The following is an 18,482-nucleotide window of genomic DNA, read 5'->3' as shown; positions in this document are numbered from 1 at the left end:
CTGCAGGACAACTCTGGAAATTTGCAAGCATGCTTTAGGCTTGTTGGTCTAGGGGTATGATTCTCGCTTTGGGTGCGAGAGGTCTCGGGTTCAAATCCCGGACGAGCCCTTCTTTCGTCCTTGCTCGCCGAGATGTTTGTCAGGGAACGATAACCCTTGCAAAAATGCGTTCCCTGCTGATGGACTTTTTTCTGCCTTTGCACAAGATATACTGTACTTTAAAGACAGTGCTTGCTTCTCCCAATTCATCTTTTTTATGGAAAATGAACCCTTGATAAAACGGTGAAACATTTCAAGTTTGTCAGTGTCTATGATCCCTAAAGATACTTCTAGTCTGATTGAATCAATAATGATATTTCAAAATCATGAATTTTTCCTCATGGTGTGACATGTTTGACTGCACAATGACTGCGTTAGATTTAAGTGACAGAATCGGTGGCAGAAAGATGAATGATCTATCTTGCTTTGATGGATACGCTAGCTCACCTGTCAGAGATTGAAGGCGTATCATGGCCAGCATGTCTGTAGCGATGGCCATGTTAAGAAAAAGAGCTTTTAAGGAATGGAATGACATGCGTAGATTAGCGCTGAGTTGAAATGACATCATAAGGTGCTCTTGCTCAGTGTGTTTAGATAGTGGTATCGTGCTCTCTGATTGCTAAGCCTGGATGAGTAACATTGTTTGAATTAGTGATGGTTTGTGTGTAAGTGAAATATACTGAAAACCAACAGATAGATTGAAAAGACTTAAGAAATGTACTGGTTGGCACAGAAATGACCCGCAATCCGGAGCAGCTCTGCGAAGGCTCGTTGGTCTAGGGGTATGATTCTCGCTTAGGGTGCGAGAGGTCCCGGGTTCAAATCCCGGACGAGCCCTATTTCTCTGACCTGTGTTTGGAAATCAATGACGGGGACCTCAACCGTGTGCTTTGCTTTCCTGGACATAGTCTTGCCTGCAGGACAACTCTGGAAATTTGCAAGCATGATTTTGGCTCGTTGATCTAGGGGTATGATTCTCGCTTAGGGTGCGAGAGGTCCCTGGTTCAAATCCCGGACGAGCCCTATTTCTCTGACCTGTGTTTGGAAATCAATGACGGGGACCTCAACCATGTGCTTTGCTTTCCTGGACATAGTCTTGCCTGCAGGACAACTCTGGAAATTTGTAAGCATGTTTTTGGCTCGTTGGTCTAGGGGTATGATTCTCGCTTAGGGTGCGAGAGGTCCCGGGTTCAAATCCCGGACGAGCCCTATTTCTCTGACCTGTGTTTGGAAATCAATGACGGGGACCTCAACCGTGTGCTTTGCTTTCCTGGACATAGTCTTGCCTGCAGGACAACTCTGGAAATTTGCACGCATGTTTTTGGCTCGTTGGTCTAGGGGTATGATTCTCGCTTAGGCTGCGAGAGGTCCCGGGTTCAAATCCCGGACGAGCCCTATTTCTCTGACCTGTGTTTGGAAATCAATGACGGACACCTCAACCGTGTGCTTTGCTTTCCTGGACATAGTCTTGCCTGCAGGACAACTCTGAAAATTTGCAAGCATGTATTTGGATTGTTGGTCTAGGGGTATGATTCTCGCTTTGGGTGCGAGAGGTCCCGGGTTCAAATCCCGGACGAGCCCTATTTCTCTGACCTGTGTTTGGAAATCAATGACGGGGACCTCAACCATGTGCTTTGCTTTCCTGGACATAGTCTTGCCTGCAGGACAACTCTGGAAATTTGCAAGCATGCTTTTGGCTCGTTGGTCTAGGGGTATGATTCTCGCTTAGGGTGCGAGAGGTCCCGGGTTCAAATCCCGGACGAGCCCTATTTCTCTGACCTGTGTTTGGAAATCAATGACGGGGACCTCAACCATGTGCTTTTCTTTCCTGGACATAGTCTTGCCTGCAGGACAACTCTGGAAATTTGCAAGCATGCTTTAGGCTTGTTGGTCTAGGGGTATGATTCTCGCTTTGGGTGCGAGAGGTCTCGGGTTCAAATCCCGGACGAGCCCTTCTTTCGTCCTTGCTCGCCGAGATGTTTGTCAGGGAACGATAACCCTTGCAAAAATGCGTTCCCTGCTGATGGACTTTTTTCTGCCTTTGCACAAGATATACTGTACTTTAAAGACAGTGCTTGCTTCTCCCAATTCATCTTTTTTATGGAAAATGAACCCTTGATAAAACGGTGAAACATTTCAAGTTTGTCAGTGTCTATGATCCCTAAAGATACTTCTAGTCTGATTGAATCAATAATGATATTTCAAAATCATGAATTTTTCCTCATGGTGTGACATGTTTGACTGCACAATGACTGCGTTAGATTTAAGTGACAGAATCGGTGGCAGAAAGATGAATGATTTATCTTGCTTTGATGGATACGCTAGCTCACCTGTCAGAGATTGAAGGCGTATCATGGCCAGCATGTCTGTAGCGATGGCCATGTTAAGAAAGAGAGCTTCTAAGGAATGGAATGACATGCGTAGTTTAGCGCTGAGTTGAAATGACATCATAAGGTGCTCTTGCTCAGTGTGTTTAGATAGTGGTATCGTGCTCTCTGATTGCTAAGCCTGGACGAGTAACATTGTTTGAATTAGTGATGGTTTGTGTGTAAGTGAAATATACTGACAACCAACAGATAGATTGAAAAGACTTAAGAAATGTACTGGTTGGCACAGAAATGACCCGCAATCCGGAGCAGCTGTGCGAAGGCTCGTTGGTCTAGGGGTATGATTCTCGCTTTGGGTGCGAGAGGTCCCGGGTTCAAATCCCGGACGAACCCTTCTTTCATCCTTGCTCGCCGAGATGTTTGTCAGGGAACGATAACCCTTGAAAAAAGGCGTTCCCTGCTGATGGACTTTTTTCTGCCTTTGCACAAGGTATACTGTACTTTAAAGACAGTGCTTGCTTCTCCCAATTCATCTTTTTTATGGAAAATGAACCCTTGATAAAACGGTGAAACATTTCAAGTTTGTCAGTGTCTATGATCCCTAAAGATACTTCTAGTCTGATTGAATCAATAATGATATTTCAAAATCATGAATTTTTCCTCATGGTGTGACATGTTTGACTGCACAATGACTGCGTTAGATTTAAGTGACAGAATCGGTGGCAGAAAGATGAATGATTTATCTTGCTTTGATGGATACGCTAGCTCACCTGTCAGAGATTGAAGGCGTATCATGGCCAGCATGTCTGTAGCGATGGCCATGTTAAGAAAGAGAGCTTCTAAGGAATGGAATGACATGCGTAGTTTAGCGCTGAGTTGAAATGACATCATAAGGTGCTCTTGCTCAGTGTGTTTAGATAGTGGTATCGTGCTCTCTGATTGCTAAGCCTGGATGAGTAACATTGTTTGAATTAGTGATGGTTTGTGTGTAAGTGAAATATACTGACAACCAACAGATAGATTGAAAAGACTTAAGAAATGTACTGGTTGGCACAGAAATGACCCGCAATCCGGAGCAGCTGTGCGAAGGCTCGTTGGTCTAGGGGTATGATTCTCGCTTAGGGTGCAAGAGGTCCCGGGTTCAAATCCCGGACGAGCCCTGTTTCTCCGACCTGTGTTTGGAAATCAACGATGGTGACCTCAACTGTGTGCTTTGCTTTCCCGGTTATAGTCTTTCCTGCAGGACAACTCTGAAAATTTGCAAGCATGTTTTCGGCTCGTTGGTCTAGGGGTATGATTCTCGCTTTGGGTGCGAGAGGTCCCGGGTTCAAATCCCAGACGAGCCCTTCTTTCATCCTTGCTCGCCGAGATGTTTGTCAGGGAACGATAACCCTTGAAAAAAGGCGTTCCCTGCTGATGGACTTTTTTCTGCCTTTGCACAAGGTATACTGTACTTTAAAGACAGTGCTTGCTTCTCCCAATTCATCTTTTTTATGGAAAACGAACCCTTGATAAAACGGTGAAACATTTCAAGTTTGTCAGTGTCTATGATCCCTAAAGATACTTCTAGTCTGATTGAATCAATAATGATATTTCAAAATCATGAATTTTTCCTCATGGTGTGACATGTTTGACTGCACAATGACTGCGTTAGATTTAAGTGACAGAATCGGTGGCAGAAAGATGAATGATTTATCTTGCTTTGATGGATACGCTAGCTCACCTGTCAGAGATTGAAGGCGTATCATGGCCAGCATGTCTGTAGCGATGGCCATGTTAAGAAAGAGAGCTTCTAAGGAATGGAATGACATGCGTAGTTTAGCGCTGAGTTGAAATGACATCATAAGGTGCTCTTGCTCAGTGTGTTTAGATAGTGGTATCGTGCTCTCTGATTGCTAAGCCTGGACGAGTAACATTGTTTGAATTAGTGATGGTTTGTGTGTAAGTGAAATATACTGACAACCAACAGATAGATTGAAAAGACTTAAGAAATGTACTGGTTGGCACAGAAATGACCCGCAATCCGGAGCAGCTGTGCGAAGGCTCGTTGGTCTAGGGGTATGATTCTCGCTTAGGGTGCGAGAGGTCCCGGGTTCAAATCCCGGACGAGCCCTGTTTCTCCGACCTGTGTTTGGAAATCAATGATGGTGACCTCAACTGTGTGCTTTGCTTTCCCGGTTATAGTCTTTCCTGCAGGACAACTCTGAAAATTTGCAAGCATGTTTTCGGCTCGTTGGTCTAGGGGTATGATTCTCGCTTTGGGTGCGAGAGGTCCCGGGTTCAAATCCCGCACGAGCCCTTCTTTCATCCTTGCTCGCCGAGATGTTTGTCAGGGAACGATAACCCTTGAAAAAAGGCGTTCCCTGCTGATGGACTTTTTTCTGCCTTTGCACAAGGTATACTGTACTTTAAAGACAGTGCTTGCTTCTCCCAATTCATCTTTTTTATGGAAAATGAACCCTTGATAAAACGGTGAAACATTTCAAGTTTGTCAGTGTCTATGATCCCTAAAGATACTTCTAGTCTGATTGAATCAATAATGATATTTCAAAATCATGAATTTTTCTCTCATGGAAGTGACCATGCCTGCCCCCCCACCCCTACCACCACTCCCCCCCCTCTATCAAGTGACCCGACTCGGCAGGCCCCCCGAACATGACTTCTTATCTTGCCTTTGATGGATACGCTAGCTCACCAGTCAGAGATTGAAGGCGTATCATCGGCCAGCACCTGTCTGTAGCGATGGCCATGTTAAGAAAGAGAGCTTCTAAGGAATGGAATGACATGCGTAGTTTAGCGCTGAGTTGAAATGACATCATAAGGTGCTCTTGCTCAGTGTGTTTAGATAGTGGTATCGTGCTCTCTGATTGCTAAGCCTGGATGAGTAACATTGTTTGAATTAGTGATGGTTTGTGTGTAAGTGAAATATACTGACAACCAACAGATAGATTGAAAAGACTTAAGAAATGTACTGGTTGGCACAGAAATGACCCGCAATCCGGAGCAGCTGTGCGAAGGCTCGTTGGTCTAGGGGTATGATTCTCGCTTAGGGTGCGAGAGGTCCCGGGTTCAAATCCCGGACGAGCCCTGTTTCTCCGACCTGTGTTTGGAAATCAATGATGGTGACCTCAACTGTGTGCTTTGCTTTCCCGGTTATAGTCTTTCCTGCAGGACAACTCTGAAAATTTGCAAGCATGTTTTCGGCTCGTTGGTCTAGGGGTATGATTCTCGCTTTGGGTGCGAGAGGTCCCGGGTTCAAATCCCGGACGAGCCCTTCTTTCATCCTTGCTCGCCGAGATGTTTGTCAGGGAACGATAACCCTTGAAAAAAGGCGTTCCCTGCTGATGGACTTTTTTCTGCCTTTGCACAAGGTATACTGTACTTTAAAGACAGTGCTTGCTTCTCCCAATTCATCTTTTTTATGGAAAACGAACCCTTGATAAAACGGTGAAACATTTCAAGTTTGTCAGTGTCTATGATCCCTAAAGATACTTCTAGTCTGATTGAATCAATAATGATATTTCAAAATCATGAATTTTTCCTCATGGTGTGACATGTTTGACTGCACAATGACTGCGTTAGATTTAAGTGACAGAATCGGTGGCAGAAAGATGAATGATTTATCTTGCTTTGATGGATACGCTAGCTCACCTGTCAGAGATTGAAGGCGTATCATGGCCAGCATGTCTGTAGCGATGGCCATGTTAAGAAAGAGAGCTTCTAAGGAATGGAATGACATGCGTAGTTTAGCGCTGAGTTGAAATGACATCATAAGGTGCTCTTGCTCAGTGTGTTTAGATAGTGGTATCGTGCTCTCTGATTGCTAAGCCTGGATGAGTAACATTGTTTGAATTAGTGATGGTTTGTGTGTAAGTGAAATATACTGACAACCAACAGATAGATTGAAAAGACTTAAGAAATGTACTGGTTGGCACAGAAATGACCCGCAATCCGGAACAGCTGTGCGAAGGCTCGTTGGTCTAGGGGTATGATTCTCGCTTAGGGTGCGAGAGGTCCCGGGTTCAAATCCCGGACGAGCCCTGTTTCTCCGACCTGTGTTTGGAAATCAATGATGGTGACCTCAACTGTGTGCTTTGCTTTCCCGGTTATAGTCTTTCCTGCAGGACAACTCTGAAAATTTGCAAGCATGTTTTCGGCTCGTTGGTCTAGGGGTATGATTCTCGCTTTGGGTGCGAGAGGTCCCGGGTTCAAATCCCGGACGAGCCCTTCTTTCATCCTTGCTCGCCGAGATGTTTGTCAGGGAACGATAACCCTTGAAAAAAGGCGTTCCCTGCTGATGGACTTTTTTCTGCCTTTGCACAAGGTATACTGTACTTTAAAGACAGTGCTTGCTTCTCCCAATTCATCTTTTTTATGGAAAATGAACCCTTGATAAAACGGTGAAACATTTCAAGTTTGTCAGTGTCTATGATCCCTAAAGATACTTCTAGTCTGATTGAATCAATAATGATATTTCAAAATCATGAATTTTTCCTCATGGTGTGACATGTTTGACTGCACAATGACTGCGTTAGATTTAAGTGACAGAATCGGTGGCAGAAAGATGAATGATTTATCTTGCTTTGATGGATACGCTAGCTCACCTGTCAGAGATTGAAGGCGTATCATGGCCAGCATGTCTGTAGCGATGGCCATGTTAAGAAAGAGAGCTTCTAAGGAATGGAATGACATGCGTAGTTTAGCGCTGAGTTGAAATGACATCATAAGGTGCTCTTGCTCAGTGTGTTTAGATAGTGGTATCGTGCTCTCTGATTGCTAAGCCTGGATGAGTAACATTGTTTGAATTAGTGATGGTTTGTGTGTAAGTGAAATATACTGACAACCAACAGATAGATTGAAAAGACTTAAGAAATGTACTGGTTGGCACAGAAATGACCCGCAATCCGGAGCAGCTGTGCGAAGGCTCGTTGGTCTAGGGGTATGATTCTCGCTTAGGGTGCGAGAGGTCCCGGGTTCAAATCCCGGACGAGCCCTGTTTCTCCGACCTGTGTTTGGAAATCAATGATGGTGACCTCAACTGTGTGCTTTGTTTTCCCGGTTATAGTCTTTCCTGCAGGACAACTCTGAAAATTTGCAAGCATGTTTTCGGCTCGTTGGTCTAGGGGTATGATTCTCACTTTGGGTGCGAGAGGTCCCGGGTTCAAATCCCGGACGAGCCCTTCTTTCATCCTTGCTCGCCGAGATGTTTGTCAGGGAACGATAACCCTTGAAAAAAGGCGTTCCCTGCTGATGGACTTTTTTCTGCCTTTGCACAAGGTATACTGTACTTTAAAGACAGTGCTTGCTTCTCCCAATTCATCTTTTTTATGGAAAATGAACCCTTGATAAAACGGTGAAACATTTCAAGTTTGTCAGTGTCTATGATCCCTAAAGATACTTCTAGTCTGATTGAATCAATAATGATATTTCAAAATCATGAATTTTTCCTCATGGTGTGACATGTTTGACTGCACAATGACTGCGTTAGATTTAAGTGACAGAATCGGTGGCAGAAAGATGAATGATTTATCTTGCTTTGATGGATACGCTAGCTCACCTGTCAGAGATTGAAGGCGTATCATGGCCAGCATGTCTGTAGCGATGGCCATGTTAAGAAAGAGAGCTTCTAAGGAATGGAATGACATGCGTAGTTTAGCGCTGAGTTGAAATGACATCATAAGGTGCTCTTGCTCAGTGTGTTTAGATAGTGGTATCGTGCTCTCTGATTGCTAAGCCTGGACGAGTAACATTGTTTGAATTAGTGATGGTTTGTGTGTAAGTGAAATATACTGACAACCAACAGATAGATTGAAAAGACTTAAGAAATGTACTGGTTGGCACAGAAATGACCCGCAATCCGGAGCAGCTGTGCGAAGGCTCGTTGGTCTAGGGGTATGATTCTCGCTTAGGGTGCGAGAGGTCCCGGGTTCAAATCCCGGACGAGCCCTGTTTCTCCGACCTGTGTTTGGAAATCAATGATGGTGACCTCAACTGTGTGCTTTGCTTTCCCGGTTATAGTCTTTCCTGCAGGACAACTCTGAAAATTTGCAAGCATGTTTTCGGCTCGTTGGTCTAGGGGTATGATTCTCGCTTTGGGTGCAAGAGGTCCCGGGTTCAAATCCCGGACGAGCCCTTCTTTCATCCTTGCTCGCCGAGATGTTTGTCAGGGAACGATAACCCTTGAAAAAAGGCGTTCCCTGCTGATGGACTTTTTTCTGCCTTTGCACAAGGTATACTGTACTTTAAAGACAGTGCTTGCTTCTCCCAATTCATCTTTTTTATGGAAAACGAACCCTTGATAAAACGGTGAAACATTTCAAGTTTGTCAGTGTCTATGATCCCTAAAGATACTTCTAGTCTGATTGAATCAATAATGATATTTCAAAATCATGAATTTTTCCTCATGGTGTGACATGTTTGACTGCACAATGACTGCGTTAGATTTAAGTGACAGAATCGGTGGCAGAAAGATGAATGATTTATCTTGCTTTGATGGATACGCTAGCTCACCTGTCAGAGATTGAAGGCGTATCATGGCCAGCATGTCTGTAGCGATGGCCATGTTAAGAAAGAGAGCTTCTAAGGAATGGAATGACATGCGTAGTTTAGCGCTGAGTTGAAATGACATCATAAGGTGCTCTTGCTCAGTGTGTTTAGATAGTGGTATCGTGCTCTCTGATTGCTAAGCCTGGATGAGTAACATTGTTTGAATTAGTGATGGTTTGTGTGTAAGTGAAATATACTGACAACCAACAGATAGATTGAAAAGACTTAAGAAATGTACTGGTTGGCACAGAAATGACCCGCAATCCGGAGCAGCTGTGCGAAGGCTCGTTGGTCTAGGGGTATGATTCTCGCTTAGGGTGCGAGAGGTCCCGGGTTCAAATCCCGGACGAGCCCTGTTTCTCCGACCTGTGTTTGGAAATCAATGATGGTGACCTCAACTGTGTGCTTTGCTTTCCCGGTTATAGTCTTTCCTGCAGGACAACTCTGAAAATTTGCAAGCATGTTTTCGGCTCGTTGGTCTAGGGGTATGATTCTCGCTTTGGGTGCGAGAGGTCCCGGGTTCAAATCCCGGACGAGCCCTTCTTTCATCCTTGCTCGCCGAGATGTTTGTCAGGGAACGATAACCCTTGAAAAAAGGCGTTCCCTGCTGATGGACTTTTTTCTGCCTTTGCACAAGGTATACTGTACTTTAAAGACAGTGCTTGCTTCTCCCAATTCATCTTTTTTATGGAAAACGAACCCTTGATAAAACGGTGAAACATTTCAAGTTTGTCAGTGTCTATGATCCCTAAAGATACTTCTAGTCTGATTGAATCAATAATGATATTTCAAAATCATGAATTTTTCCTCATGGTGTGACATGTTTGACTGCACAATGACTGCGTTAGATTTAAGTGACAGAATCGGTGGCAGAAAGATGAATGATTTATCTTGCTTTGATGGATACGCTAGCTCACCTGTCAGAGATTGAAGGCGTATCATGGCCAGCATGTCTGTAGCGATGGCCATGTTAAGAAAGAGAGCTTCTAAGGAATGGAATGACATGCGTAGTTTAGCGCTGAGTTGAAATGACATCATAAGGTGCTCTTGCTCAGTGTGTTTAGATAGTGGTATCGTGCTCTCTGATTGCTAAGCCTGGATGAGTAACATTGCTTGAATTAGTGATGGTTTGTGTGTAAGTGAAATATACTGACAACCAACAGATAGATTGAAAAGACTTAAGAAATGTACTGGTTGGCACAGAAATGACCCGCAATCCGGAGCAGCTGTGCGAAGGCTCGTTGGTCTAGGGGTATGATTCTCGCTTAGGGTGCGAGAGGTCCCGGGTTCAAATCCCGGACGAGCCCTGTTTCTCCGACCTGTGTTTGGAAATCAATGATGGTGACCTCAACTGTGTGCTTTGCTTTCCCGGTTATAGTCTTTCCTGCAGGACAACTCTGAAAATTTGCAAGCATGTTTTCGGCTCGTTGGTCTAGGGGTATGATTCTCGCTTTGGGTGCGAGAGGTCCCGGGTTCAAATCCCGGACGAGCCCTTCTTTCGTCCTTGCTCGCCGAGATGTTTGTCAGGGAACGATAACCCTTGAAAAAAGGCGTTCCCTGCTGATGGACTTTTTTCTGCCTTTGCACAAGGTATACTGTACTTTAAAGACAGTGCTTGCTTCTCCCAATTCATCTTTTTTATGGAAAATGAACCCTTGATAAAACGGTGAAACATTTCAAGTTTGTCAGTGTCTATGATCCCTAAAGATACTTCTAGTCTGATTGAATCAATAATGATATTTCAAAATCATGAATTTTTCCTCATGGTGTGACATGTTTGACTGCACAATGACTGCGTTAGATTTAAGTGACAGAATCGGTGGCAGAAAGATGAATGATTTATCTTGCTTTGATGGATACGCTAGCTCACCTGTCAGAGATTGAAGGCGTATCATGGCCAGCATGTCTGTAGCGATGGCCATGTTAAGAAAGAGAGCTTCTAAGGAATGGAATGACATGCGTAGTTTAGCGCTGAGTTGAAATGACATCATAAGGTGCTCTTGCTCAGTGTGTTTAGATAGTGGTATCGTGCTCTCTGATTGCTAAGCCTGGATGAGTAACATTGTTTGAATTAGTGATGGTTTGTGTGTAAGTGAAATATACTGACAACCAACAGATAGATTGAAAAGACTTAAGAAATGTACTGGTTGGCACAGAAATGACCCGCAATCCGGAGCAGCTGTGCGAAGGCTTGTTGGTCAAGGGGTATGATTCTCGCTTAGGGTGCGAGAGGTCCCGGGTTCAAATCCCGGAAGAGCCCTGTTTCTCCGACCTGTGGTTGGAAATCAACGATGGTGACCTCAACTGTGTGCTTTGCTTTCCCGGTTATAGTCTTTCCTGGAGGACAACTCTGAAAATTTGCAAGCATGTTTTTGGCTCGTTGGTCTAGGGGTATGATTCTCGCTTTGGGTGCGAGAGGTCCCGGGTTCAAATCCCGGACGAGCCCTTCTTTCATCCTTGCTCGCCGAGATGTTTGTCAGGGAACGATAACCCTTGAAAAAAGGCGTTCCCTGCTGATGGACTTTTTTCTGCCTTTGCACAAGGTATACTGTACTTTAAAGACAGTGCTTGCTTCTCCCAATTCATCTTTTTTATGGAAAACGAACCCTTGATAAAACGGTGAAACATTTCAAGTTTGTCAGTGTCTATGATCCCTAAAGATACTTCTAGTCTGATTGAATCAATAATGATATTTCAAAATCATGAATTTTTCCTCATGGTGTGACATGTTTGACTGCACAATGACTGCGTTAGATTTAAGTGACAGAATCGGTGGCAGAAAGATGAATGATTTATCTTGCTTTGATGGATACGCTAGCTCACCTGTCAGAGATTGAAGGCGTATCATGGCCAGCATGTCTGTAGCGATGGCCATGTTAAGAAAGAGAGCTTCTAAGGAATGGAATGACATGCGTAGTTTAGCGCTGAGTTGAAATGACATCATAAGGTGCTCTTGCTCAGTGTGTTTAGATAGTGGTATCGTGCTCTCTGATTGCTAAGCCTGGACGAGTAACATTGTTTGAATTAGTGATGGTTTGTGTGTAAGTGAAATATACTGACAACCAACAGATAGATTGAAAAGACTTAAGAAATGTACTGGTTGGCACAGAAATGACCCGCAATCCGGAGCAGCTGTGCGAAGGCTCGTTGGTCTAGGGGTATGATTCTCGCTTAGGGTGCGAGAGGTCCCGGGTTCAAATCCCGGACGAGCCCTGTTTCTCCGACCTGTGTTTGGAAATCAATGATGGTGACCTCAACTGTGTGCTTTGCTTTCCCGGTTATAGTCTTTCCTGCAGGACAACTCTGAAAATTTGCAAGCATGTTTTCGGCTCGTTGGTCTAGGGGTATGATTCTCGCTTTGGGTGCAAGAGGTCCCGGGTTCAAATCCCGGACGAGCCCTTCTTTCATCCTTGCTCGCCGAGATGTTTGTCAGGGAACGATAACCCTTGAAAAAAGGCGTTCCCTGCTGATGGACTTTTTTCTGCCTTTGCACAAGGTATACTGTACTTTAAAGACAGTGCTTGCTTCTCCCAATTCATCTTTTTTATGGAAAACGAACCCTTGATAAAACGGTGAAACATTTCAAGTTTGTCAGTGTCTATGATCCCTAAAGATACTTCTAGTCTGATTGAATCAATAATGATATTTCAAAATCATGAATTTTTCCTCATGGTGTGACATGTTTGACTGCACAATGACTGCGTTAGATTTAAGTGACAGAATCGGTGGCAGAAAGATGAATGATTTATCTTGCTTTGATGGATACGCTAGCTCACCTGTCAGAGATTGAAGGCGTATCATGGCCAGCATGTCTGTAGCGATGGCCATGTTAAGAAAGAGAGCTTCTAAGGAATGGAATGACATGCGTAGTTTAGCGCTGAGTTGAAATGACATCATAAGGTGCTCTTGCTCAGTGTGTTTAGATAGTGGTATCGTGCTCTCTGATTGCTAAGCCTGGATGAGTAACATTGCTTGAATTAGTGATGGTTTGTGTGTAAGTGAAATATACTGACAACCAACAGATAGATTGAAAAGACTTAAGAAATGTACTGGTTGGCACAGAAATGACCCGCAATCCGGAGCAGCTGTGCGAAGGCTCGTTGGTCTAGGGGTATGATTCTCGCTTAGGGTGCGAGAGGTCCCGGGTTCAAATCCCGGACGAGCCCTGTTTCTCCGACCTGTGTTTGGAAATCAATGATGGTGACCTCAACTGTGTGCTTTGCTTTCCCGGTTATAGTCTTTCCTGCAGGACAACTCTGAAAATTTGCAAGCATGTTTTCCGCTCGTTGGTCTAGGGGTATGATTCTCGCTTTGGGTGCGAGAGGTCCCGGGTTCAAATCCCGGACGAGCCCTTCTTTCGTCCTTGCTCGCCGAGATGTTTGTCAGGGAACGATAACCCTTGAAAAAAGGCGTTCCCTGCTGATGGACTTTTTTCTGCCTTTGCACAAGGTATACTGTACTTTAAAGACAGTGCTTGCTTCTCCCAATTCATCTTTTTTATGGAAAATGAACCCTTGATAAAACGGTGAAACATTTCAAGTTTGTCAGTGTCTATGATCCCTAAAGATACTTCTAGTCTGATTGAATCAATAATGATATTTCAAAATCATGAATTTTTCCTCATGGTGTGACATGTTTGACTGCACAATGACTGCGTTAGATTTAAGTGACAGAATCGGTGGCAGAAAGATGAATGATTTATCTTGCTTTGATGGATACGCTAGCTCACCTGTCAGAGATTGAAGGCGTATCATGGCCAGCATGTCTGTAGCGATGGCCATGTTAAGAAAGAGAGCTTCTAAGGAATGGAATGACATGCGTAGTTTAGCGCTGAGTTGAAATGACATCATAAGGTGCTCTTGCTCAGTGTGTTTAGATAGTGGTATCGTGCTCTCTGATTGCTAAGCCTGGACGAGTAACATTGTTTGAATTAGTGATGGTTTGTGTGTAAGTGAAATATACTGACAACCAACAGATAGATTGAAAAGACTTAAGAAATGTACTGGTTGGCACAGAAATGACCCGCAATCCGGAGCAGCTGTGCGAAGGCTCGTTGGTCTAGGGGTATGATTCTCGCTTAGGGTGCAAGAGGTCCCGGGTTCAAATCCCGGACGAGCCCTGTTTCTCCGACCTGTGTTTGGAAATCAATGATGGTGACCTCAACTGTGTGCTTTGCTTTCCCGGTTATAGTCTTTCCTGCAGGACAACTCTGAAAATTTGCAAGCATGTTTTTGGCTCGTTGGTCTAGGGGTATGATTCTCGCTTTGGGTGCGAGAGGTCCCGGGTTCAAATCCCGGACGAGCCCTTCTTTCATCCTTGCTCGCCGAGATGTTTGTCAGGGAACGATAACCCTTGAAAAAAGGCGTTCCCTGCTGATGGACTTTTTTCTGCCTTTGCACAAGGTATACTGTACTTTAAAGACAGTGCTTGCTTCTCCCAATTCATCTTTTTTATGGAAAACGAACCCTTGATAAAACGGTGAAACATTTCAAGTTTGTCAGTGTCTATGATCCCTAAAGATACTTCTAGTCTGATTGAATCAATAATGATATTTCAAAATCATGAATTTTTCCTCATGGTGTGACATGTTTGACTGCACAATGACTGCGTTAGATTTAAGTGACAGAATCGGTGGCAGAAAGATGAATGATTTATCTTGCTTTGATGGATACGCTAGCTCACCTGTCAGAGATTGAAGGCGTATCATGGCCAGCATGTCTGTAGCGATGGCCATGTTAAGAAAGAGAGCTTCTAAGGAATGGAATGACATGCGTAGTTTAGCGCTGAGTTGAAATGACATCATAAGGTGCTCTTGCTCAGTGTGTTTAGATAGTGGTATCGTGCTCTCTGATTGCTAAGCCTGGATGAGTAACATTGTTTGAATTAGTGATGGTTTGTGTGTAAGTGAAATATACTGACAACCAACAGATAGATTGAAAAGACTTAAGGAATGTACTGGTTGGCACAGAAATGACCCGCAATCCGGAGCAGCTGTGCGAAGGCTCGTTGGTCTAGGGGTATGATTCTCGCTTAGGGTGCGAGAGGTCCCGGGTTCAAATCCCGGACGAGCCCTGTTTCTCCGACCTGTGTTTGGAAATCAATGATGGTGACCTCAACTGTGTGCTTTGCTTTCCCGGTTATAGTCTTTCCTGCAGGACAACTCTGAAAATTTGCAAGCATGTTTTCGGCTCGTTGGTCTAGGGGTATGATTCTCGCTTTGGGTGCGAGAGGTCCCGGGTTCAAATCCCGGACGAGCCCTTCTTTCATCCTTGCTCGCCGAGATGTTTGTCAGGGAACGATAACCCTTGAAAAAAGGCGTTCCCTGCTGATGGACTTTTTTCTGCCTTTGCACAAGGTATACTGTACTTTAAAGACAGTGCTTGCTTCTCCCAATTCATCTTTTTTATGGAAAACGAACCCTTGATAAAACGGTGAAACATTTCAAGTTTGTCAGTGTCTATGATCCCTAAAGATACTTCTAGTCTGATTGAATCAATAATGATATTTCAAAATCATGAATTTTTCCTCATGGTGTGACATGTTTGACTGCACAATGACTGCGTTAGATTTAAGTGACAGAATCGGTGGCAGAAAGATGAATGATTTATCTTGCTTTGATGGATACGCTAGCTCACCTGTCAGAGATTGAAGGCGTATCATGGCCAGCATGTCTGTAGCGATGGCCATGTTAAGAAAGAGAGCTTCTAAGGAATGGAATGACATGCGTAGTTTAGCGCTGAGTTGAAATGACATCATAAGGTGCTCTTGCTCAGTGTGTTTAGATAGTGGTATCGTGCTCTCTGATTGCTAAGCCTGGATGAGTAACATTGCTTGAATTAGTGATGGTTTGTGTGTAAGTGAAATATACTGACAACCAACAGATAGATTGAAAAGACTTAAGAAATGTACTGGTTGGCACAGAAATGACCCGCAATCCGGAGCAGCTGTGCGAAGGCTCGTTGGTCTAGGGGTATGATTCTCGCTTAGGGTGCGAGAGGTCCCGGGTTCAAATCCCGGACGAGCCCTGTTTCTCCGACCTGTGTTTGGAAATCAATGATGGTGACCTCAACTGTGTGCTTTGCTTTCCCGGTTATAGTCTTTCCTGCAGGACAACTCTGAAAATTTGCAAGCATGTTTTCGGCTCGTTGGTCTAGGGGTATGATTCTCGCTTTGGGTGCGAGAGGTCCCGGGTTCAAATCCCGGACGAGCCCTTCTTTCGTCCTTGCTCGCCGAGATGTTTGTCAGGGAACGATAACCCTTGAAAAAAGGCGTTCCCTGCTGATGGACTTTTTTCTGCCTTTGCACAAGGTATACTGTACTTTAAAGACAGTGCTTGCTTCTCCCAATTCATCTTTTTTATGGAAAATGAACCCTTGATAAAACGGTGAAACATTTCAAGTTTGTCAGTGTCTATGATCCCTAAAGATACTTCTAGTCTGATTGAATCAATAATGATATTTCAAAATCATGAATTTTTCCTCATGGTGTGACATGTTTGACTGCACAATGACTGCGTTAGATTTAAGTGACAGAATCGGTGGCAGAAAGATGAATGATTTATCTTGCTTTGATGGATACGCTAGCTCACCTGTCAGAGATTGAAGGCGTATCATGGCCAGCATGTCTGTAGCGATGGCCATGTTAAGAAAGAGAGCTTCTAAGGAATGGAATGACATGCGTAGTTTAGCGCTGAGTTGAAATGACATCATAAGGTGCTCTTGCTCAGTGTGTTTAGATAGTGGTATCGTGCTCTCTGATTGCTAAGCCTGGATGAGTAACATTGTTTGAATTAGTGATGGTTTGTGTGTAAGTGAAATATACTGACAACCAACAGATAGATTGAAAAGACTTAAGAAATGTACTGGTTGGCACAGAAATGACCCGCAATCCGGAGCAGCTGTGCGAAGGCTTGTTGGTCAAGGGGTATGATTCTCGCTTAGGGTGCGAGAGGTCCCGGGTTCAAATCCCGGAAGAGCCCTGTTTCTCCGACCTGTGGTTGGAAATCAACGATGGTGACCTCAACTGTGTGCTTTGCTTTCCCGGTTATAGTCTTTCCTGGAGGACAACTCTGAAAATTTGCAAGCATGTTTTTGGCTCGTTGGTCTAGGGGTATGATTCTCGCTTTGGGTGCGAGAGGTCCCGGGTTCAAATCCCGGACGAGCCCTTCTTTCATCCTTGCTCGCCGAGATGTTTGTCAGGGAACGATAACCCTTGAAAAAAGGCGTTCCCTGCTGATGGACTTTTTTCTGCCTTTGCACAAGGTATACTGTACTTTAAAGACAGTGCTTGCTTCTCCCAATTCATCTTTTTTATGGAAAACGAACCCTTGATAAAACGGTGAAACATTTCAAGTTTGTCAGTGTCTATGATCCCTAAAGATACTTCTAGTCTGATTGAATCAATAATGATATTTCAAAATCATGAATTTTTCCTCATGGTGTGACATGTTTGACTGCACAATGACTGCGTTAGATTTAAGTGACAGAATCGGTGGCAGAAAGATGAATGATTTATCTTGCTTTGATGGATACGCTAGCTCACCTGTCAGAGATTGAAGGCGTATCATGGCCAGCATGTCTGTAGCGATGGCCATGTTAAGAAAGAGAGCTTCTAAGGAATGGAATGACATGCGTAGTTTAGCGCTGAGTTGAAATGACATCATAAGGTGCTCTTGCTCAGTGTGTTTAGATAGTGGTATCGTGCTCTCTGATTGCTAAGCCTGGACGAGTAACATTGTTTGAATTAGTGATGGTTTGTGTGTAAGTGAAATATACTGACAACCAACAGATAGATTGAAAAGACTTAAGAAATGTACTGGTTGGCACAGAAATGACCCGCAATCCGGAGCAGCTGTGCGAAGGCTCGTTGGTCTAGGGGTATGATTCTCGCTTAGGGTGCGAGAGGTCCCGGGTTCAAATCCCGGACGAGCCCTGTTTCTCCGACCTGTGTTTGGAAATCAATGATGGTGACCTCAACTGTGTGCTTTGCTTTCCCGGTTATAGTCTTTCCTGCAGGACAACTCTGAAAATTTGCAAGCATGTTTTCGGCTCGTTGGTCTAGGGGTATGATTCTCGCTTTGGGTGCAAGAGGTCCCGGGTTCAAATCCCGGACGAGCCCTTCTTTCATCCTTGCTCGCCGAGATGTTTGTCAGGGAACGATAACCCTTGAAAAAAGGCGTTCCCTGCTGATGGACTTTTTTCTGCCTTTGCACAAGGTATACTGTACTTTAAAGACAGTGCTTGCTTCTCCCAATTCATCTTTTTTATGGAAAACGAACCCTTGATAAAACGGTGAAACATTTCAAGTTTGTCAGTGTCTATGATCCCTAAAGATACTTCTAGTCTGATTGAATCAATAATGATATTTCAAAATCATGAATTTTTCCTCATGGTGTGACATGTTTGACTGCACAATGACTGCGTTAGATTTAAGTGACAGAATCGGTGGCAGAAAGATGAATGATTTATCTTGCTTTGATGGATACGCTAGCTCACCTGTCAGAGATTGAAGGCGTATCATGGCCAGCATGTCTGTAGCGATGGCCATGTTAAGAAAGAGAGCTTCTAAGGA

At 44.2% G+C, this 18,482-nt stretch overlaps 39 non-coding genes across 39 annotated transcripts; all 39 read left to right on the top strand.

Moving 5' to 3' along the window:
• The first annotated feature begins 37 nt into the window (after positions 1–37).
• trnap-ugg (transfer RNA proline (anticodon UGG)) lies at positions 38–109 on the top strand. The gene has a single exon. It is a non-coding gene; the product is annotated as a tRNA-Pro (tRNA).
• A 695-nt stretch (positions 110–804) lies between these two features.
• trnap-agg (transfer RNA proline (anticodon AGG)) lies at positions 805–876 on the top strand. The gene has a single exon. It is a non-coding gene; the product is annotated as a tRNA-Pro (tRNA).
• Positions 877–990: 114 nt separating this feature from the next.
• trnap-agg (transfer RNA proline (anticodon AGG)) lies at positions 991–1,062 on the top strand. Its single transcript has one exon. It is a non-coding gene; the product is annotated as a tRNA-Pro (tRNA).
• Positions 1,063–1,176: 114 nt separating this feature from the next.
• trnap-agg (transfer RNA proline (anticodon AGG)) lies at positions 1,177–1,248 on the top strand. Its single transcript has one exon. It is a non-coding gene; the product is annotated as a tRNA-Pro (tRNA).
• A 114-nt stretch (positions 1,249–1,362) lies between these two features.
• trnap-agg (transfer RNA proline (anticodon AGG)) lies at positions 1,363–1,434 on the top strand. Its single transcript has one exon. It is a non-coding gene; the product is annotated as a tRNA-Pro (tRNA).
• A 114-nt stretch (positions 1,435–1,548) lies between these two features.
• On the top strand, positions 1,549–1,620 carry trnap-ugg (transfer RNA proline (anticodon UGG)). The gene has a single exon. It is a non-coding gene; the product is annotated as a tRNA-Pro (tRNA).
• Positions 1,621–1,734: 114 nt separating this feature from the next.
• trnap-agg (transfer RNA proline (anticodon AGG)) lies at positions 1,735–1,806 on the top strand. Its single transcript has one exon. It is a non-coding gene; the product is annotated as a tRNA-Pro (tRNA).
• A 114-nt stretch (positions 1,807–1,920) lies between these two features.
• Positions 1,921–1,992, top strand: trnap-ugg (transfer RNA proline (anticodon UGG)). Its single transcript has one exon. It is a non-coding gene; the product is annotated as a tRNA-Pro (tRNA).
• A 695-nt stretch (positions 1,993–2,687) lies between these two features.
• trnap-ugg (transfer RNA proline (anticodon UGG)) lies at positions 2,688–2,759 on the top strand. Its single transcript has one exon. It is a non-coding gene; the product is annotated as a tRNA-Pro (tRNA).
• Positions 2,760–3,454: 695 nt separating this feature from the next.
• On the top strand, positions 3,455–3,526 carry trnap-agg (transfer RNA proline (anticodon AGG)). The gene has a single exon. It is a non-coding gene; the product is annotated as a tRNA-Pro (tRNA).
• Positions 3,527–3,640: 114 nt separating this feature from the next.
• Positions 3,641–3,712, top strand: trnap-ugg (transfer RNA proline (anticodon UGG)). Its single transcript has one exon. It is a non-coding gene; the product is annotated as a tRNA-Pro (tRNA).
• A 695-nt stretch (positions 3,713–4,407) lies between these two features.
• On the top strand, positions 4,408–4,479 carry trnap-agg (transfer RNA proline (anticodon AGG)). Its single transcript has one exon. It is a non-coding gene; the product is annotated as a tRNA-Pro (tRNA).
• A 114-nt stretch (positions 4,480–4,593) lies between these two features.
• Positions 4,594–4,665, top strand: trnap-ugg (transfer RNA proline (anticodon UGG)). The gene has a single exon. It is a non-coding gene; the product is annotated as a tRNA-Pro (tRNA).
• A 717-nt stretch (positions 4,666–5,382) lies between these two features.
• Positions 5,383–5,454, top strand: trnap-agg (transfer RNA proline (anticodon AGG)). The gene has a single exon. It is a non-coding gene; the product is annotated as a tRNA-Pro (tRNA).
• A 114-nt stretch (positions 5,455–5,568) lies between these two features.
• Positions 5,569–5,640, top strand: trnap-ugg (transfer RNA proline (anticodon UGG)). The gene has a single exon. It is a non-coding gene; the product is annotated as a tRNA-Pro (tRNA).
• Positions 5,641–6,335: 695 nt separating this feature from the next.
• trnap-agg (transfer RNA proline (anticodon AGG)) lies at positions 6,336–6,407 on the top strand. Its single transcript has one exon. It is a non-coding gene; the product is annotated as a tRNA-Pro (tRNA).
• Positions 6,408–6,521: 114 nt separating this feature from the next.
• On the top strand, positions 6,522–6,593 carry trnap-ugg (transfer RNA proline (anticodon UGG)). The gene has a single exon. It is a non-coding gene; the product is annotated as a tRNA-Pro (tRNA).
• A 695-nt stretch (positions 6,594–7,288) lies between these two features.
• On the top strand, positions 7,289–7,360 carry trnap-agg (transfer RNA proline (anticodon AGG)). The gene has a single exon. It is a non-coding gene; the product is annotated as a tRNA-Pro (tRNA).
• A 114-nt stretch (positions 7,361–7,474) lies between these two features.
• On the top strand, positions 7,475–7,546 carry trnap-ugg (transfer RNA proline (anticodon UGG)). Its single transcript has one exon. It is a non-coding gene; the product is annotated as a tRNA-Pro (tRNA).
• A 695-nt stretch (positions 7,547–8,241) lies between these two features.
• On the top strand, positions 8,242–8,313 carry trnap-agg (transfer RNA proline (anticodon AGG)). The gene has a single exon. It is a non-coding gene; the product is annotated as a tRNA-Pro (tRNA).
• Positions 8,314–8,427: 114 nt separating this feature from the next.
• On the top strand, positions 8,428–8,499 carry trnap-ugg (transfer RNA proline (anticodon UGG)). The gene has a single exon. It is a non-coding gene; the product is annotated as a tRNA-Pro (tRNA).
• A 695-nt stretch (positions 8,500–9,194) lies between these two features.
• Positions 9,195–9,266, top strand: trnap-agg (transfer RNA proline (anticodon AGG)). The gene has a single exon. It is a non-coding gene; the product is annotated as a tRNA-Pro (tRNA).
• A 114-nt stretch (positions 9,267–9,380) lies between these two features.
• On the top strand, positions 9,381–9,452 carry trnap-ugg (transfer RNA proline (anticodon UGG)). Its single transcript has one exon. It is a non-coding gene; the product is annotated as a tRNA-Pro (tRNA).
• A 695-nt stretch (positions 9,453–10,147) lies between these two features.
• trnap-agg (transfer RNA proline (anticodon AGG)) lies at positions 10,148–10,219 on the top strand. Its single transcript has one exon. It is a non-coding gene; the product is annotated as a tRNA-Pro (tRNA).
• Positions 10,220–10,333: 114 nt separating this feature from the next.
• On the top strand, positions 10,334–10,405 carry trnap-ugg (transfer RNA proline (anticodon UGG)). The gene has a single exon. It is a non-coding gene; the product is annotated as a tRNA-Pro (tRNA).
• Positions 10,406–11,286: 881 nt separating this feature from the next.
• On the top strand, positions 11,287–11,358 carry trnap-ugg (transfer RNA proline (anticodon UGG)). The gene has a single exon. It is a non-coding gene; the product is annotated as a tRNA-Pro (tRNA).
• Positions 11,359–12,053: 695 nt separating this feature from the next.
• trnap-agg (transfer RNA proline (anticodon AGG)) lies at positions 12,054–12,125 on the top strand. Its single transcript has one exon. It is a non-coding gene; the product is annotated as a tRNA-Pro (tRNA).
• A 114-nt stretch (positions 12,126–12,239) lies between these two features.
• Positions 12,240–12,311, top strand: trnap-ugg (transfer RNA proline (anticodon UGG)). Its single transcript has one exon. It is a non-coding gene; the product is annotated as a tRNA-Pro (tRNA).
• A 695-nt stretch (positions 12,312–13,006) lies between these two features.
• Positions 13,007–13,078, top strand: trnap-agg (transfer RNA proline (anticodon AGG)). Its single transcript has one exon. It is a non-coding gene; the product is annotated as a tRNA-Pro (tRNA).
• Positions 13,079–13,192: 114 nt separating this feature from the next.
• trnap-ugg (transfer RNA proline (anticodon UGG)) lies at positions 13,193–13,264 on the top strand. Its single transcript has one exon. It is a non-coding gene; the product is annotated as a tRNA-Pro (tRNA).
• A 695-nt stretch (positions 13,265–13,959) lies between these two features.
• Positions 13,960–14,031, top strand: trnap-agg (transfer RNA proline (anticodon AGG)). The gene has a single exon. It is a non-coding gene; the product is annotated as a tRNA-Pro (tRNA).
• Positions 14,032–14,145: 114 nt separating this feature from the next.
• On the top strand, positions 14,146–14,217 carry trnap-ugg (transfer RNA proline (anticodon UGG)). The gene has a single exon. It is a non-coding gene; the product is annotated as a tRNA-Pro (tRNA).
• A 695-nt stretch (positions 14,218–14,912) lies between these two features.
• trnap-agg (transfer RNA proline (anticodon AGG)) lies at positions 14,913–14,984 on the top strand. The gene has a single exon. It is a non-coding gene; the product is annotated as a tRNA-Pro (tRNA).
• Positions 14,985–15,098: 114 nt separating this feature from the next.
• On the top strand, positions 15,099–15,170 carry trnap-ugg (transfer RNA proline (anticodon UGG)). Its single transcript has one exon. It is a non-coding gene; the product is annotated as a tRNA-Pro (tRNA).
• Positions 15,171–15,865: 695 nt separating this feature from the next.
• Positions 15,866–15,937, top strand: trnap-agg (transfer RNA proline (anticodon AGG)). Its single transcript has one exon. It is a non-coding gene; the product is annotated as a tRNA-Pro (tRNA).
• A 114-nt stretch (positions 15,938–16,051) lies between these two features.
• Positions 16,052–16,123, top strand: trnap-ugg (transfer RNA proline (anticodon UGG)). Its single transcript has one exon. It is a non-coding gene; the product is annotated as a tRNA-Pro (tRNA).
• An 881-nt stretch (positions 16,124–17,004) lies between these two features.
• trnap-ugg (transfer RNA proline (anticodon UGG)) lies at positions 17,005–17,076 on the top strand. Its single transcript has one exon. It is a non-coding gene; the product is annotated as a tRNA-Pro (tRNA).
• A 695-nt stretch (positions 17,077–17,771) lies between these two features.
• Positions 17,772–17,843, top strand: trnap-agg (transfer RNA proline (anticodon AGG)). The gene has a single exon. It is a non-coding gene; the product is annotated as a tRNA-Pro (tRNA).
• Positions 17,844–17,957: 114 nt separating this feature from the next.
• Positions 17,958–18,029, top strand: trnap-ugg (transfer RNA proline (anticodon UGG)). The gene has a single exon. It is a non-coding gene; the product is annotated as a tRNA-Pro (tRNA).
• Positions 18,030–18,482: the final 453 nt, after the last annotated feature.

The sequence above is a fragment of the Hoplias malabaricus genome, chromosome 6, assembly GCF_029633855.1.
Source record: "Hoplias malabaricus isolate fHopMal1 chromosome 6, fHopMal1.hap1, whole genome shotgun sequence".
In the NCBI taxonomy this organism is placed as follows: domain Eukaryota; kingdom Metazoa; phylum Chordata; class Actinopteri; order Characiformes; family Erythrinidae; genus Hoplias; species Hoplias malabaricus.
Note: the sequence above shows the minus strand (reverse complement) of the source record. Positions and strands in the feature narration are given on the sequence as shown.